Source organism: Pygocentrus nattereri, chromosome 6 (assembly GCF_015220715.1).
Source record: "Pygocentrus nattereri isolate fPygNat1 chromosome 6, fPygNat1.pri, whole genome shotgun sequence".
NCBI lineage: Eukaryota > Metazoa > Chordata > Actinopteri > Characiformes > Serrasalmidae > Pygocentrus > Pygocentrus nattereri.
In genome coordinates, this window is record NC_051216.1 from 14,816,311 (window position 1) to 14,833,219 (window position 16,909).

Here is a 16,909-nt window from a genome sequence, read left to right on the forward strand (position 1 = left end):
TTTTCCCCCGGTCTATCCCCATGGTGTGATTATTAACTGTTTCAAGTCAGGTCAAGTCAAGAGGCTTTTGTTGCCGTTCCATCTATGCACACAGTGGAGTGAAATTCTGTTCCTCCAGGAACAACACGGTGCAACAAGGAACAAAAAGTGCGAATGTGCAGACATCGTGTGCAAACAAAAAATGTAACTAGAAACAATAAATATGATAAATTAAACAGACATTAGACCCAGTAAACAGACAGGACAGTGCAGCACCGACACAACACTCATTTCTTAACATGAGGTCGTGGAATAAGGTGCAGAGATATTTAACATGCTGTGATCTGTGAGTTACGCAGTCAGATGACAGACATAAACACAGCAGTTAATGAGGTAGTACTTGAGTAAACAGTAAACACTGTATTAGCAGCAATGTTCCAAGTACAAGTAGAGCATCAAAAGAGGTGTATGAGTGTGTATGTGAGTGAAGGGGTATTCAGATCAGTCCTTGTGAATTAAAAAAAACGTATAACTTGTGGAGCAAAGCTGTTGCAGAGTCTGGCAGTGATGGCATGGATGCTCTGGTACCATCTGCCAGATGGGAGCAGTGAGAAAAGTCAATGTGAGGGATAGATGGGGTCGTCCACGATATTGGTGGCTTTGTGGATGCACAGTGTGGTGTAGATGTCCGTGATGGAGGGGAGAGAGACCGCGATGATCTTCTCAGTTGTCCTCACTATACGCTGTAGGGTCTTGCGGTCGGAGGCGGTGCAATTCCCAAACCAGGCGATGATGCAGCTGCTCAGGTTGCTCTCCACAGTCCTCCTGTAGAACATGGTGAGGATGGGAGGGGAAGATGAGACTTCTTCAGTCTCCACAGGATGTAGTGGCGCTGCTGGGCTCTCTTGGCTATGGAGGTTGTGTTGAGAGACCCAATGAGGTTCTCTGTGATGTGGACACAGAGGAACTTGATTCTCCTGACAATTTCCACAGCAGAGCCAGTGATGTTAATTGGGGGGTGGTCACCTCGCACTCTTCGGAAGTCAGCAACCATCTCCTTAGTTTTGTCCACATTCAGAGACAGGTTTTTGCTTCTGCACCAGTCTGTTAGGAGCTACACCTCCTCTCTGTACACTGACTCATTATTCTTGCTGATCAGACCCGCCACCGTCATGTCATCAGCGAACTTGATGATGTGGTTCAAGCAGTACAGTCATGAGTCAGTAGAGAGAACAGCAGCGGACTAAGTACACAGCCCTGAGGGGCACCAGTGCTCAGTGTGGTGGGACTGGAGATGTTATTCCCAATTTTGACTAACTGACGTCGCTCAGTCAGGAAATCCAGGACCCAGTTACAGAGGGAGGTGTTCAGTTTTTGATTAATGAAAGTTGATGAATAGTCTGGGTAAAAGTTATATATAAAATTGTTTTGCAAAATACAAACGTACATTTTTAACATATGTTTGTCGTTTATTCACATCAAAACAAAGTAGAACCTGCAGATTAAAATCTGTTGGTAAAGAATGCAAATGTAATTCATTATGTAACCAGTTTTGAAAAGTTTAGCGATAGTGGCAGTGATAACTCTTAAGGATAATTTACTTCTAAAGGATAATTGACTGTAGCGTTTTTAGATTTGTAAGACGCCAAAAACAAATTTTCCAGAGGTTCTATCTGTAATCAATTCTGACTCTGTAATTTTCTCAGCAATGGTGCATTTCACATCTAACCACTCAGAATGACCATGTTTACATATTAACTATTTAATTATGTGGAAATTAATATTATTCTTTTCAACACAGGGTTTATTAGTCAGTACGTAAGTTTAAGTGATACTTTTTTAATCCCACAAACGGGGAAATTCCACCTCCGCATTTAACCCATCCATGAAGTGAAACACCACATACACACACTAGTGAGCACACTTGCCCGGTGCGGTGGGCGGCCCTATCCACAGCGCCCAGGGAGCAATTAAGGGTTAGGTGTCTTGCTCAGGGACTGGGGATCGGACCGGCAACCTTCTGGTTACAGGGCCAGTTCCCTAACCTCCAGCCCACAACTGGAGTAGTGTCTGTATTGACTGGGCTATTTTTAGGTGGATAGTACTATTTCTAAATTCCCTCTGCTCAACAGTGTATAATTGTATTTATAGCTGCTTTATAATGCTAAATAAAAGTATCTTCTAAGAGAGATAGAGAGACAGCAAGTAGCATCTTATTTCCTCAACTGAAAAATTTGAGCCTGTCTCAGTTACCCTGTGTTGTACATTAAAAAATAACACCATTAGGTGGAGCTGTGCTCTCAGAGGCAGCACTGAGGTGCCTCTCACACAGCTGATAAAGTGTTGACTCATTATTGCTTTCTCTATGAAGTATCCCCTTTCTTTCTGCTTCCTGTCGGTGCCTGAACTTGGCAGTGCTGGCTCTGATGTAAGGATCCTCCATCTATGGTAGCTCATTAAAAATCCAATTTAAAGAAGAGGCTGCAGTCTGAGCCTTTTTTATATTTCATATAGCATTATTTTATATTAGGTGCTCAGTGAAGACTGCAGGTCCTACAGGTTTTTATTCCAACCCTGCCCCCCCAACACCAGACTTCACCCACCTATCAAAGAAGGAAACCAAATTATTGAATTCAGGTGTTCTGTTGCATAGTTAAAGCTAATATGTGCAGGCACTGCGGTGCACAATGAATTCCATCAAGTACCTGTGACAGACAGCACAATGCGCAGGCCTGTTTAAATTGCTTGATTGAAATTTTAGGTAGCGAGCCAAGGAACCAGGGAGGGGGGGAGGGGCCAGTTGAACTTCTGTAACATCCCTTCTTTTGTTTAACCTAATCAATGATAACAACCAAACTTCATTATTGTGCAAAAGTCAGAAATCACCCTTCATTTATTTTTCAGCAGATATTTCTGAGGAGTTGATGTGTAAGTTCACTTACATAAGGAAGGGGAAAGTAAGCAAAAAAAGCCCCAAAAAACTGGAGTTTACAAAATAAGTTCAAAGACTTATAAACTATAGGAAAAAATGAGAGTCAAAAACAACTGTGCAAGACATTTTAGACCACACAAACTCTTCCCATCAGATTATGAGTACTTAAAGCTTTCATCAGTACTTAAAGCTTTGAGAGAGAGGAGATAGTCAAGGTCTACTCGATTCAAATCTAAAAATATCTGAAGGTGTTTCTGTCCATCCTTTCACTCTGGCAACTCAACACTGTGAGTCTGAAAGGATGTGTAGTTGTCTAGAAGCCGTTACTGAGAAAAAGAAATAGACAAACATAAGAACCAGAACCCACTTCTAAGATTGAACTTTAGAGGTGTGGAACAATATCCCTGCAGGTTTCTGTGAGAAACCTAAAGCAAGTCTCCTGAAAAGAATGTAATGGCTGTAATAAAGGCAAAGGCTGGATAATGCTGAAAAGAAATGCTGTTATATTTAGTTATTTGGGCTACTGTGTAATTTTCTGTTAAATTTACAATTTCTGCTTTTTTTCTGGGCCCTGAAAATAAAACCCTGTACCGAATGGCTGTTTTGACTGGACATGGAATAAATGAAGGGTGGTGTCTGACTTTTGCACAATACTGTACCCCTCAAATGAGTGCTGTATTCATTGTAGCAGTGCTTAATACCTTTTTTGAGTGGATATTTATAGCTTGAATTACCATTTATGTTCACAGAATCATCTCCTCAGTATAAGAAGAAGAAGAAAATCTTTGATTATATCCACAAACCCCTTTAAAAGAAAAACAAGGTTTAGGTAATGTTTCCCATTAATGTAAATACATTAGATTTCTTAATTTTATTGCAGTTTTTTCTGAATATGCTGAAAAATTGTGATGTGCCCCTCTTTCTTTCCCCAGGTAGAACTGCACTGGACAGACTGACCTCTCCCCAGTTTTCTGGAAGTGTGACAGCACTTGGTCACATGACCTGGAAGAGAAAACCCAAGAGACCTTTTGGATCCCTCTCTGGTTAGAGACCCTTTATATCCGCCTCTCTGTCTGTCAGAGTGTAGAGGAATGCGTGTTCAGTTTTTCTCTAGAGTAAATAAATGTTAATAAATGTTTTATATGAACAGAAAATAGACAAACATGCAGCACATTCTTTTCAGAAGGACTCACTAATTAGAGAGCTCATGCAAATGCTCCTGTTTTGTCTCTTTTTCTGTGGGGCTTTTCCTAACGAGGCGATTCAGCTGAGCGTATCATAAGTAAATCGGTACCCATATGGCTCCTGTGTGTTCACCCGTGCTGTTGGGGGGGTGAAGCCCCTTTGGCTGCAGCGAAGGCCCTGATGTGGCCAGTATGCGACGTATGGCAGCCTCGCATGACTGGCCAGTAGGGTTAATCGGCATGACGCCACTAGTGTGTGTTTTTTTGTTTTTTTTTTTTAATTTTTTTGTTGTTGTGCTCCTGTGTTACTGTAGAATGGGCCGATTATCAACCTGGAAAGAAGTCTAAAGGCTGATGTGCTGATCCGCACGGTGACACAGCTGCGCGCGCTCTCTCTCCTCCTCCTCGCAAAGTCTGCCTGACCCTCGCCATTTATGCCCTGAGAGCCGCAACCGTGCGCAACTCCGGTGAGTTCCCCCATTCCCACTTCTGTTCTTACTGCTCTCTTGTAGTACCCTGCATGATGCCCCACTAAACTGCCTCCCACAGACGTGCATCAGGTCTGTTGTTCCACCCTCTGCTGAGATTTGGAATGTGTTCATACCAGCATTTCTCTTTTCCAGTCCTGCAGGGCACAGAACTGCACTGTTGGTTAAAGGGGTTGGTTAAAAGGGTTGGTTATTTGCTGATCAGTTGAAGCAGTTTTTAAACTTTACTGCTAAACTGCACAGTGCTGCAGATCTAGGACTGGGGGAACACTGTTGAGGGGTCAGGAGCTAACTTCATTTATATAGTATTGTGGATAACTGTGCTTATTTATTGTAGGCCTTAAAAATGAATTGGTAGTAAAGTATGAGAACATGGGATGTTCAGCATCACTCTACTAGTAATCTTTTATTATTAACCATTAGGAATGTTACAATACTTACATGTACAATACTTAAATGTACAATAAGTACAATGTATTACATTGCATATTGTGTTGTTGCATTGTGACTGGCATGTTAGCTTGTGGCTAGTGTGTTAGCCTGGAGCTGGAGCTTTTGATTGGGACGCTAAAGCTCAGTTGTTCTTTCAAACATTATACTTTAATAGTGTTGTATAATGGTCTAATACAGAGGTGTCTATACTTTTTTAATTTGGGGAGGGTTTTTTGGTTGAGCCATTTTTGGGTTGTGCAGTTTTTGGGTTGGGCCATGGACCAAAAAGACTACACAGTATACAAATAAAGAAGGTTCAGGAAAAAAATGAGAAACAGTATGATATACATTATATGGACAAAAATTTGTGGACGCCTCTCCCAATTATTGAGTTCAGGTGTTTCAGCTACATTCATTGCATGCAAGTATATAAAATCAAGCTTGCAGTATGGAGTGTCTACAGACAAACACTTTCAATAGAATGAGTCATACTGAAGAGCTCAGTGACTTTAAACATGGCACTGTCATAGGAAGCCATCTTTGCCACATTCAGTTTGTGTACTTTCTGCCCTGCTCTATCTGCTCAAGTCAGCTGTAAGTGCCCACGAAGTTGGGCTGCTGAGTGCTGTAGTGTGTAGTGCTTAAAAATCACCCATCCTCTGTTGTATCATTCACTACAGAGTTCCAAACTGCCTCTAGAATCATCAGCACAAATACTATGCATTTGGGAGCTCCATGAAATTGCTTTCCATGGCTGAACTGCAGCACATAAGCCTAAGATCACTATGCACAGTGTCAGGCGTTGGCTGTGGTGGTGTAAGAATGCTGCTACTCAGATTTTGGAACTGGATGTCTAACTTGTGACTTTGATGGTCAGGTGTCCACAAAATTTGGCTATATAGTCTATATGTTCTTCTAATAACGTGTTTCTATAAACTACGCTTCATAGGTTTAGTGTCAGATAAAAAACTTTGCTAACATCTCTAAAGAACATTAGATCAGATTAGTGAGCTGCAGCTCCTCTCACCAAACACAGAATAACAACGCCGTTACTGTTTGGGAAATGTCCCACCTCATCTAAAATGGAGATTTTGGTTGGTTCCGTTAATGAGTTTAACTGGCTCTCTGAAAGGTCAGCAGTCTATGCAGTTTAGGTAGAGTGGGTCCATGTAAGGGTCCTGAACTCAGTCACAAAGTGGCACGGCATCTCCCAGTATTTCAAAAAGTGCTGGGTCAAATGCCTGGTTGGCCCTGTGGTTCTGGCAGCCATGTCTGTTACAGTCATATTTTTTAAGCCCTTAAATGGCCAGGACCCACAGGACTACATGTTTTGTTACACACTTCTAAAACCATAACAAGTTTGCATTGAAGTCTCTGTAGTTACTGAAAACTAAACCTTAAGTAAGTAATAAACCTGGGATTTTAAATTACTTCTAAAGTACCATTTTAAAAGGGAAATAAGAATTTAAAAAGTTAATATGCAATATAAAAGTACATTTGTTCTATCATTAAGTGAGGGAGTAGGGTCAGGCCAAATCAACCATGCTCATGGGCCATCTTTTGCCAGCCTTGGTCTGATGAAATGAAAATGGAAAATTTAACATATTATCATAAGGCACAGTTTAAGGCTAACCTGATTTTTACTGTATCAAATCAAGATGCCACTGTATCACTTCAAAATGACTAATGGTTTTTAAAAATTGTTATACCCCATTAGCCTTATTGTATCGTATTTGCTTGATCTGCAAGAATCTGAATTTTTTTTTTTGCGAAGAACTAGATGTACAAGGAACCTCTCTTGGTGCAGTTGTCAACATATAATTAAATCCAAAAAATACAGAAAAAGAAACATAGAAACATAAAATAGACAATACACAAACAATCTGCAAGTAAAAGGTTGTGCAATAAGTACAGCTACAGTCAAGTGCTGAAGTACTGAGTATTGAAGTATTGTGTTTTAATGAATAGTACTTTAAAACACCATTCATTAAAGCACATCTGAGATATGTAGTGATATCTGAAGTAATTACAGTGAAACGATGATAACTTAAACTAACAGAAGAAAGAAAACAAAGATATTTTAATGGCTTATTTTGCTTTGTAAACTCTTGCTGGTTCTAGCTCAGTATGTCCTGGCAGGTTTGTGCTTTCTTGTTGTATTAGTGAGATGTAACACAATCCTTTATGATAATATGCATCTATACATGTGACTCATATGATTAAATATGTGAAAACCCCATGACTCACACAGCAGGAACTTTAGTAGTGCATATCCGTGTTGTTGTTGTTGTGTGGTGGTGCTCTTAGGTGCATCACTGCAGGTAGTTCCAGAGGTTTTCCTGCACCCCTTCTTCTCCACATTGCCTGTTGCGTCACATTACTTCCCCATCACCGCGCATCGTCTCGCAGACACCTCAGAGGGAACTCTCAAGGGAGCTGTTGTCCTTTGTCATCGTAAGCGCTTTCGTCACATTGGCAGCTTTAGCTGAAGGGCGATCCACACACAAGCTGCATTAAAAATAACTCGCATGGAGCCATGGGTGTTTGTTCCACACGCTAGGCATGAAGAGTGGGTGGGGGGTCATTGGAAGAAAGGGAAGCCCAGGGCCTGGTCATGAACATTTGGGCAGAACATACACTTGGCCTCTTCTTTCAAACCCACGCAACTGGGCGTTCTGATTTTGAGGTTACCAAACATGCACAGCAGTTGAGAGTTGAGCAAGGAGCCATAATATCTTTAATCATTTGTAACGGTCATATGATCAGATCATTTCAGTCAGTGTTGCTGCATATACACTATATTGCCAAAAGTATTCACTCACCCATCCAAATCAATGAATTCAGGTGTTCCAATCACATCCATGGCCACAGGTGTATAAAACCAAGCACCTAGGCCTGCAGACTGCTTCTACAAACGTGTGAAAGAATGGGGTCTCAGGAGCTCCAGTGTGGTACCGTGATATGATGCTACCTGTGCAAAAAGCCCAGTCATGAAATTTCCTCGCTACTAAATATTCCACAGTCAGTGGTATTATACAGTCAGTGGAAGCGACTGCGAACGACCAGCCACGTAAAATATCATCACAGAGGTCGCCAACTTTCTGCAGAGTCAATCGCTATAGACCACCAGCCTTCATGTGACCCTCAGATTAGCTCAAGTACAGCGTAGAGAGCTTCATGGAATGGGTTTCCATGGCTGAGCAGTTGCATCCAAGCCTTACATCACAAAGCGCAATGCAAAGCATCGAATGCAGTCGTGTAAAGCACCACCACTGGACTCTAGAGCAGTGGAGACGTGTTCTCTGGAATGACGAATCATAATTCTCCATCTAGCAATCTGATGGATGAATCTGGGTTTGGCGGTTGCCAGGAGAACGGTACTTGTCTGACTGCATTGTGCCAAGTGTAAAGTTTGGTGAAGGGGGGTTTTGGTGTGGGGTTGTTTTTCAGGAGTTGGGCTCGGTCCCTTAGTTCCAGTGAAAGAAACTCTTAATGTTTCAGCACCAAGAGATTTTGGCCAGTTTCATGCTTCCAACTGTGTGGGAACAGTTTGGGGACGGCCCCTTCCTGTTCCAACATAACTGCACACCAGTGCACAAAGCAAGGCCTATAAAGACATGGATGAGCGAGTTTGGTGAAGAACTTGACTGGCCTGCACAGAGTCCTGACTTCAACCCGACAGAACACCTTTGGGATGAATTAGAGCAGAGACTGTGAGCCAGGCCTTCTCGTCCAACATCAGTGTCTGACCTCACAAATGTGCTTCTGGAAGAACGGTCAAAAATTCCCATAATTTCTTCCTTCTTCTGATTAGACTCAGCAAAAATGTTGAGGATTATTTTATTAGTCATATGGAGTCAACTATACCTGAGTGATAGTAAAAAGTATCTACTTTCATGCACATTTAGTTATTGATAAGTTATTGATTTTTTTTTTTTTTTTAAGCTGCACTATATAGGATTTGGGGATTTGGAGAGCTCTCTGATGGAAATGTGTAATTGCATGCAATGTGCGAAAAAAAACATTTTGTAATGTCAGTGGTGCTTCAGAGCCCTTTCACCAGCGGATGAATTTAGTGATTGCAAGCACATTGAGAGTCTTTGGTGAAGAATGTTTGTTTGAGGATGTAAGTGAATTATTTACTATTGTAGTCATATCTCATCAGTATAATATTGATTTTGCATTTCAGACCTAAAAATCTTTTTATTGCAGTGTATTTGATGTTAATGCATAGGTCATTGTCTTAAAAACTCCTGCCAAATCTGACCGGATGCCTCTGACTTAGAGGCAAAGCTATTTCATGATTTATAGTGTGACTCAAAGCAGTACTTCAGTACAGTCACAGATGTTATGTAACTGCCAGGTCTCAATTACTTCAGCTGATCACAATTATTTAATCATTTAAAAGAATGTAATTGTTAGTCTAATGAAAACAATAAAAGCTCTAACTTTTAACTGGTGAATTAATACTTTTAGAGGGCAGTAGTGAGTACTGGCTGTTTATATCTGTCATCTGTTTGGCGCTACTAAGTATGAACAGCTATAAGATGACTAATCAGTCAAGTTGGTCACCTTAGGTGTGTGCTTTTAACCTTCCTGTAGTGTTCAGGTCAATTCTGACCGATTTACAACTTAAAACACTCATAAATATTGTGTTTTACATCTGATTGCCTCAAGGCCTTATGATATCCTCCACACTATGCATGTGAACATATAAAAGTGATGATCACCTCTTTCATTGAATTTTGAGTGTTTAATCAGTCAATTGTTACACCTGTAGTGTTCCTGGTCAAAAGTGACCGCCATAGGAAATGAATGGGTATCCAGAATATATTCATCCATCAGACAGAGAACATCCTCATACACACCCCCCAACTCACTCACTCTAGTTGTATTTTCACTGCAGTTATTTTATGTCTACTTTTATAAATTCAGGTTAAACATTACTTTGAGACATTGTTCACAGTTAAAGAATGTTGAATAAAAATATGGTGGTGAAAAAGTTTTTTTGTGCTAATTTAAGAACAGTTAAAACAGGCTGGTCAGTTTTGACCGGGAACACTAAAGTAAGGGGTGGGAGGTGAAGAGGACAGGAGGGTTAATACAGTTTCAAGTTCAGGAGCATGCATGCCTAGTGTGATAGGCAAAACTAGTCATAACTAACATTGAAAAGCATTATCTCTCATTTGATTTCTATTCTGCAGCAACTTACCCAGCTCCTCATCTTCCTCAACAGGACTGGCCACAACCTGTCCAACAGCATGCTAGTTTGCTGAGTAATCAGTTATAAAGAAAATTATTCTGTTCTGGCAACTTATGAACAACATTAGCTAGAACATGGCTTGCTAGCCAATTAGTGCTAGGTAAGCCTTAGTAAAGAATGCAAAACACAGCAAGCCAGCAGATTTACCTTGAAGGGCTCATATCCTACAATTTATATGTACTCTATTTATCTCAAAGGTCCACTCATGATATTTGTGTGGGTTTATATACCAAAAACATATGTTATTTTTTTATGTGCCCATATTTCAACCTTTCCTTGTCCCTTAGAATTAAGCAGTTTTCTTTTGTTACTTTGCCCTTAAGATCTGTAAGTAACTTCTTTTATTTGTTTTTTCATTGTATTGTGCTTCATTCAAAAAGCAGTCCTGATTGCATACATTAAATAGACTGGTGATTGATTGGTATACTTTGAACTATATCTTATACAGCATGCAATTTTTATTTTCAAAATGTGAGAATGCTTAGATTTAGATTTAGATGCTTAGATTTGATCATTACATTCATTCATTTGTGCTCAGGGTCGGCGCTGGTCCTTGAACAAAATAATACTGAAGTAACAGTTTGCAATCACCTAAGCATTATCCACCCCTCCAGCAATGTGATGTGACATTCTCTCTGGAATCTATAAATCATGTTGCCACGTCGTGCTGGGAAAACATATTTCTACTGATACATCAGGGACGCACTGAACCTCAAAACAGATGTGAACACTCCAAGCGCAGTGTGTGTTCCATCTTATTTCTGGAAATTTCAATGTGTTAAAAGTCAAGGCTGCATGGGAAGATGTATGGAAGGGAGACGTGGTCCATGAGAAGATCTATGGACATATTTGGTAGTTAGTATGCTGCAGGCCTCTCTGTCTCAGCATCCTGTGATTCTGCTGCCCGATTTCTGCTGCTCCAGCACTTTGGCTTGAGTGATGCACTTGTCAGATGGGCACATGATGGAGGCAGAAACCGCCTGTGCCAGAGAAATGAGTGAATGTGGGACACACAAATGATTCTCATTAACATTGCTGCGCCACCATTATCGACTCATCTGCACTCAGTCACCTGTTTCCCACAATTACTGCCACAAGTGGAGTTAGGGGCAGACTTAATAAGCACCGAGAGAGTGAGTACCTGTCCTGGTCTGCTATGTGACATTTCTGTTTTGTTTTTGTATGTATTTATTATAGATCACAGCCTGATCATACATAGTGCCAGGATGTTTTTTTTTTTTGTACCTGACTGCTCATTTTGTATGTGGAGCTTTCACACTTACACAAAAGCACATGAATGTGCTGCATGCACGGATGTCCCTGCAGATCCAAACTGTGCACACATGGTAGTATGAGTAATGTTTAGTATGTACCACTGCTAGTATGTATATAAATATGAAATTATATGCATGTATTGCGTTACATAATATATCGTGTAAAACGGGCCATTTGTAGACACGTTCCAGTATTCAGTAATTTGGTCGACACTTTAACATGCTGTTATTGCACATTAACAAATGACAAAACACATTACAGTTTGACCAGTATTATTTCAGGATGGTGGCCATTCTTTTTTGTCACAAGCTCCCACAAAGCTGTAAGACGCAGCTTAATGGAAGATCTCATCAATACATGTTTGTTTCATTCAGTAATATTTAGAATGCTTCAAGCTTCAAATTTTTACTGAAAGATCAACTGTAAAACTGCAACATACAAAGTAAAAACAAGTTTCCTGAATGCTTGTTCAAAACGTCAAATGTCCTTTGGAGCTGAGCAGTATTTAACCACTGACCTGATGCTAATTTGACATGAGAAAATAAGCTTTTGTAGAGGTGGACAGAGAACACTTTATGGCTAATGCATGTTTATGATTATATGATTAAAAAAAATGAAAAGTTAGGACATATTTGGTATATCCCATACTTTATGCTATAACATTTTCTTAGCTCTCAGAAAAACACCTCCCAAAGGTTAAAGGCTATCTTGTTGAAATTATTTTTAACTAGTGACATAACATGCAGCAAGGCACAGACTACAAACCAAATCATCAATAACTTTTCAAAATAACTACTGTTGCTTCAGGCATACTAAACTACTCCTTTCATTATGTGATCTCAACTGTCAGAAATGCTTAATGCCCATTTTACTTTTACATTAGATACATTTACATATAGGTACCTAGTGCGCAATGAATGGCTGGCATTAGCATGCTAGCTAGCTGGCTATTAGTCATTACGCCACCTTGTATTTGAGGCTTATTAACTAATGGTACTGCTATTTAAAAAGTGATATTGAGAAAGTAGTTTATAAGCTTTAAACGTGTAGCTTTTTAATACAGTATTGTGATAATACTGTAAATCATGATAAAAGATTTTTAGTTTCAGATTTTCTCAGCTCTACTTTACCAGTCTTTTTCTTCACAGGCCCTATATAAAGTGCAACTTAAAAGCCTAAGGAATGTATTAAGTGAAACTTTAATAGAGATTAGCGCTCACAGAAGAAATGGAAACCCCTCACACTCAACATCGTCTGGCAGGGTCAACCAAGGAGATAACACTTAGGCAGAAGAACACTCCATTCGTCTTCTTTCTGCATTCACTTTACTAGCCCCCTGTGGAGGAGAACAGCTCCTTTCTTTATAAAATACTCTCCATTCCTAAAGTTCAGGACTGTCTCTGTGAGTGGAGTCGATCCCTGTGGGATTTATTATGCTGAAAACACCACCGTTCATTTTGCCCAAAAAGGTTTCATTTTCTGGCTTTGCCCTCATTAACTTTAAACCACGTTTGCCATTCTGGAGCTGAATAGCTGGGGATCCACCCTCGAGAGTGGAGAAAAGGCAAATGAAAGTGAAAAGGAGGCAGAGCCAAAAGTACCACAGCACCTTAAGATTTTGTTCTGTTAAGCATAACATAGGTTTCCATTAGGCCTGCCATTACAGCCATTCTAATATGTATTATACTGTGAGCTTTAGAAGCTCAAAGCAGCTTAGAGGAATGCCTTGCTTGTTTTGCTGGACCTGCGTAAGGTCTGGATATTCTCCAGTGATGAGAGCTTTGGCAGACAGTGGCTCTGTGCTCAGTATAATGCTCCTTGTTTAACAGGGCTGACTCAACTGCTGAGCTATGTTTTTGTGATCAGGGTCGCTTTGCGATGCTTTCCACTACCACTAATGATTCACTTTGATGCTGATTCGCTCTGACTGATTCATAGGCCGGGCATTAAACATGCATACATCCATACTTGCACCACTCACACACATCCTCCCAGTGTTGGAAATAATAAAATTAGGCTAGTAGGTGCAGTGTATAGTTTTCTTATATACCCAGAATGGTCATTTATATCTGCCACTGTGTAAACAGGCACATCAATAATAATAATAATAATAATAATAATAATAATAATAAACATCGACTTTGTCAACTAATCGTTGCAGCCTTACATATTTGTGCACACACACACACAATCTACCTACATTTTGTACCTCTGCCGTTGCATTTATTTCTGGACTGTGGTCGGTGTCATGCTAGATGTTCATTCTATTTGCTGTCTTTGATCTCCACTGCTATGTTATTTGCTTTTGTCTCTCACAGGCTGTAAAATAATCCCTTAAATTACCCTTAAATTATACAATATGTCTAAATTGATGTGTTTCAAGTTGCTTTACCCATTAGGCAACACACACAAATAACCCAGTGGGTACATCACTATATGAATACACATGTGAATCTTGAGTATTCACATAATTCCATAAATGAGGAAGAATGCAGAGTGCATAAATATTCATAGCAAGAATGCACATTCAGATTTTTGTAAACAACATCCAGTGCAAGAAATTTGAAGTCTAAAAGGACAAGTGCTTGTGTTAGTAATTTTTTTCTTAAAATATTTATTTGTAGTGGTGGTGCCCCTGGCTAAGCATGTTGTATACACAGTCAAGACTGTCTGTCCTAAATGGCTGTGGTGTCTTTGAAATGGTATTATATCTCAGTCCATGTGGGTCCCAGATTTTCCTTTAAAAAGTAAATTATTTGCATATCTTTGTATTGTATTTTTACTTATATTCTGCACTGTGTCTCAACTATTTTGGTTGTAAACAGAATTTAGACATTATAGCTCACAGTGTGTTCTGCTGTTAAGCAACATGAAATGATGTATGCATGTCTCACTGAGGATCATACTTCATCCCTTCACACTGGTATCTAGGGCACACCTAGGTGGAAAGTGAGAATTGGCTATGACTAACATTGAGAAGTAAATTAAAAACAAAAAAAAAATGCTCGTTCCCTGAGAGAAACTTCCTAACAATTATATTCCATGACGTATTAGTGCTTCTGCAATGGCAGACTACTTTAGTTAAAAGTTTGGAATTGAGATACTATCAAGCACCAACTACCAGCTTGGTGATGGGCTTTTTTCTAAGAAACGTTTTCAGGAAAAGCGTGAGTGATTAAGATTCTTCCTCTGGCGGCAGACTGGTGGGCAGGTTTGTGTTTGTGCCACATTCAGGTCGACTGACACTTCCAGTCGGCCTCACGCTGCCTGAGTCAGACGTGTGGCCTGGAACAGCCTCCAGAGACCGGGAGGAAGAGGAGGAGGAGTCTAGGAGGATTACTGCAGGAGAACTTCAGCTGTGAGCTTCTCTGACATCCCCTTCCTCAGCCACTTCTTCTGTCCCTGGGTTGACTGGATTTATTGGGAGGGCATGATGTACAAACACACACGCTTCCTCCTCATCTGCCACTTCTTCCTCAGTCTTTGGGTCAGCTTGCTGCTGGCCACACTGTCTTGTTGGATGGCTTGTCTTGTGTCTTTCCATGGGGTCAGGGTTGTTTGCTTGAGGAAAAGGATAGAGCGAATAATAGCCCATGAAAAGAAATTGGGGCAGAGCTGCAGAAGACTCTGAAGATCTCGCTGAATCATTCACTGTTCTTGAGGGGTGATAGGCCCCTTACCTCACTAGACGTCTAACTGGAGGTCAGCCTTATTTTAGGGTTTTGTTCTGTGCACATACAACCATTGGCTGTACTGGCATAGTGTCGTATGATGTTGTCATCATACATTATATTCATCATGGTTCTTGTCTTTGGAAAGTTTTCCGCTTTCTTTTTTAATACTACTCTTTTATTCTTGGCCGCACTATCTAGACGGTTTGTACATGCTTTCTAGATATTTGTCTCCAAATTTGGATATACTTATATGAAAACATCTTAAATCTAGTCAGCAATCTTATATTTCAGATTATAAGATTATCCAATCTGTTTATTATTAGTAGTATTTTTTAATTAAAAAAAAAAATATTTAAGTAATCAAAATATCTTTGTCCATTCACAGATAATTGTAGTATAGCATAGTGGACAATACGTTTGCCATCAACACAGTTGGGGTTTGATTTCACACTTAGGGAAAAACAGTGCTATACCAGTAATTGTTTTTCGGCAAACTCTGAATGACTCTGCATGCGCAGTAAGAAAAAAAAAAGTACATTAATTCCATTCTGTCAGTCTGATTAAGGTCACGGGGCCATGAGTAGGATATGTATCTGATCTAGGATTACATATGAAAGTTGCTCAGATCTGATTTGAAAAGATCAAATTTATGTGTCCACACAGCTCTGAAGACAAAAAATCAGATGTGTGCCACTTCGGCCTCGTAACGTGAACATAACCTTCGTCCTAGATCTGATAAATATCCAATTTGTGGCCCTGCAAACTTACTGAGAAACCATGAAGTTACAAAGAAAGCATTCAAAACAAAAAATTGGAATTGAGCAATGTCAACAGAGTCAAAATTGTAAGTCACTTTGGATAAGTACATCTGCCCAATTCCATAAATGTAATGTAGTACAGCTGCATGGTTAATTATATTTTTATCATTATTGTACGGATAGAAGTGCCCCACTCTAACAAGCATTTGCAAAACACACACACAGTGCAGATGTCGAAATCTGATAGCCTCTAAAATGCTTTGAACCAAATGATTATACTTTGCGTGTAAAGTATGTGAAGCAGTCATGTCTTCTGTCACAACAAACCTGCATCACCATACGTTTTTTGATGAGATAAATTATTGTATTAAAAGATGTTTTGGAAATGCAAAACATGAATGAGTTTTTCAAGCCTTTTAGTGCATAAAAAAATGTGTTTGCAGTTATGATGTTGGCTATTAGTGTTTCATTATTTTTACTTTTACACTTTGCACAATAGTGAATGGTGCTTTTGTCATTTTTGCTGTTTGATTGAAGGTGATGTTTCTGTTTAAATACACAGCCGAAACAGAACAAAACAAAAAAATAATGCTGCACTGCCAGTCACACTGTTTTAATTCAAATTATTGCTTCTCGTATCATGACCGCAATTTTCCACAGCTTTATTGAACATCACATTTTATGTCCATATTGTGTGTCTCTGATCTTTGTCTCTGGTCTTCATTTCATTAATCTTTTCATTTTCAGTTTCTCTTCAGACATACACTGTCTAAGTTCCACATTTTTCTGCACTGAGGGTGTGTTTATCCTTCTACTCCATCTATTTTGATGTCACTTTGTGATCTTCTCTATAGCTGGGCCACAAAACAGGAGCTTTACGCTCTGATCCTTCCTACATTGTTTCTCAAGCGCATTGTGTCTGAT

The 16,909-nt window shown here is 39.8% G+C and overlaps 1 protein-coding gene across 13 annotated transcripts in view; it reads left to right on the forward strand.

The window, feature by feature from the left end:
• Positions 1 to 16,909, forward strand: part of pcbp3 (poly(rC) binding protein 3) — an 81,369-nt gene that overhangs the window by 23,072 nt on the left and 41,388 nt on the right. For 12 of the 13 annotated variants that reach the window (XR_005130379.1, XR_005130380.1, XM_017691562.2 and 9 more), the window contains exons 2-4: positions 3,661 to 3,740; positions 3,844 to 3,954; positions 4,410 to 4,562. The gene's annotated coding sequence lies outside the window, so the exon portion shown is untranslated. The remainder of the gene's footprint in view (positions 1 to 3,660; positions 3,741 to 3,843; positions 3,955 to 4,409; positions 4,563 to 16,909) is intronic. The other variant, XM_017691552.2, reaches the window with a different exon arrangement.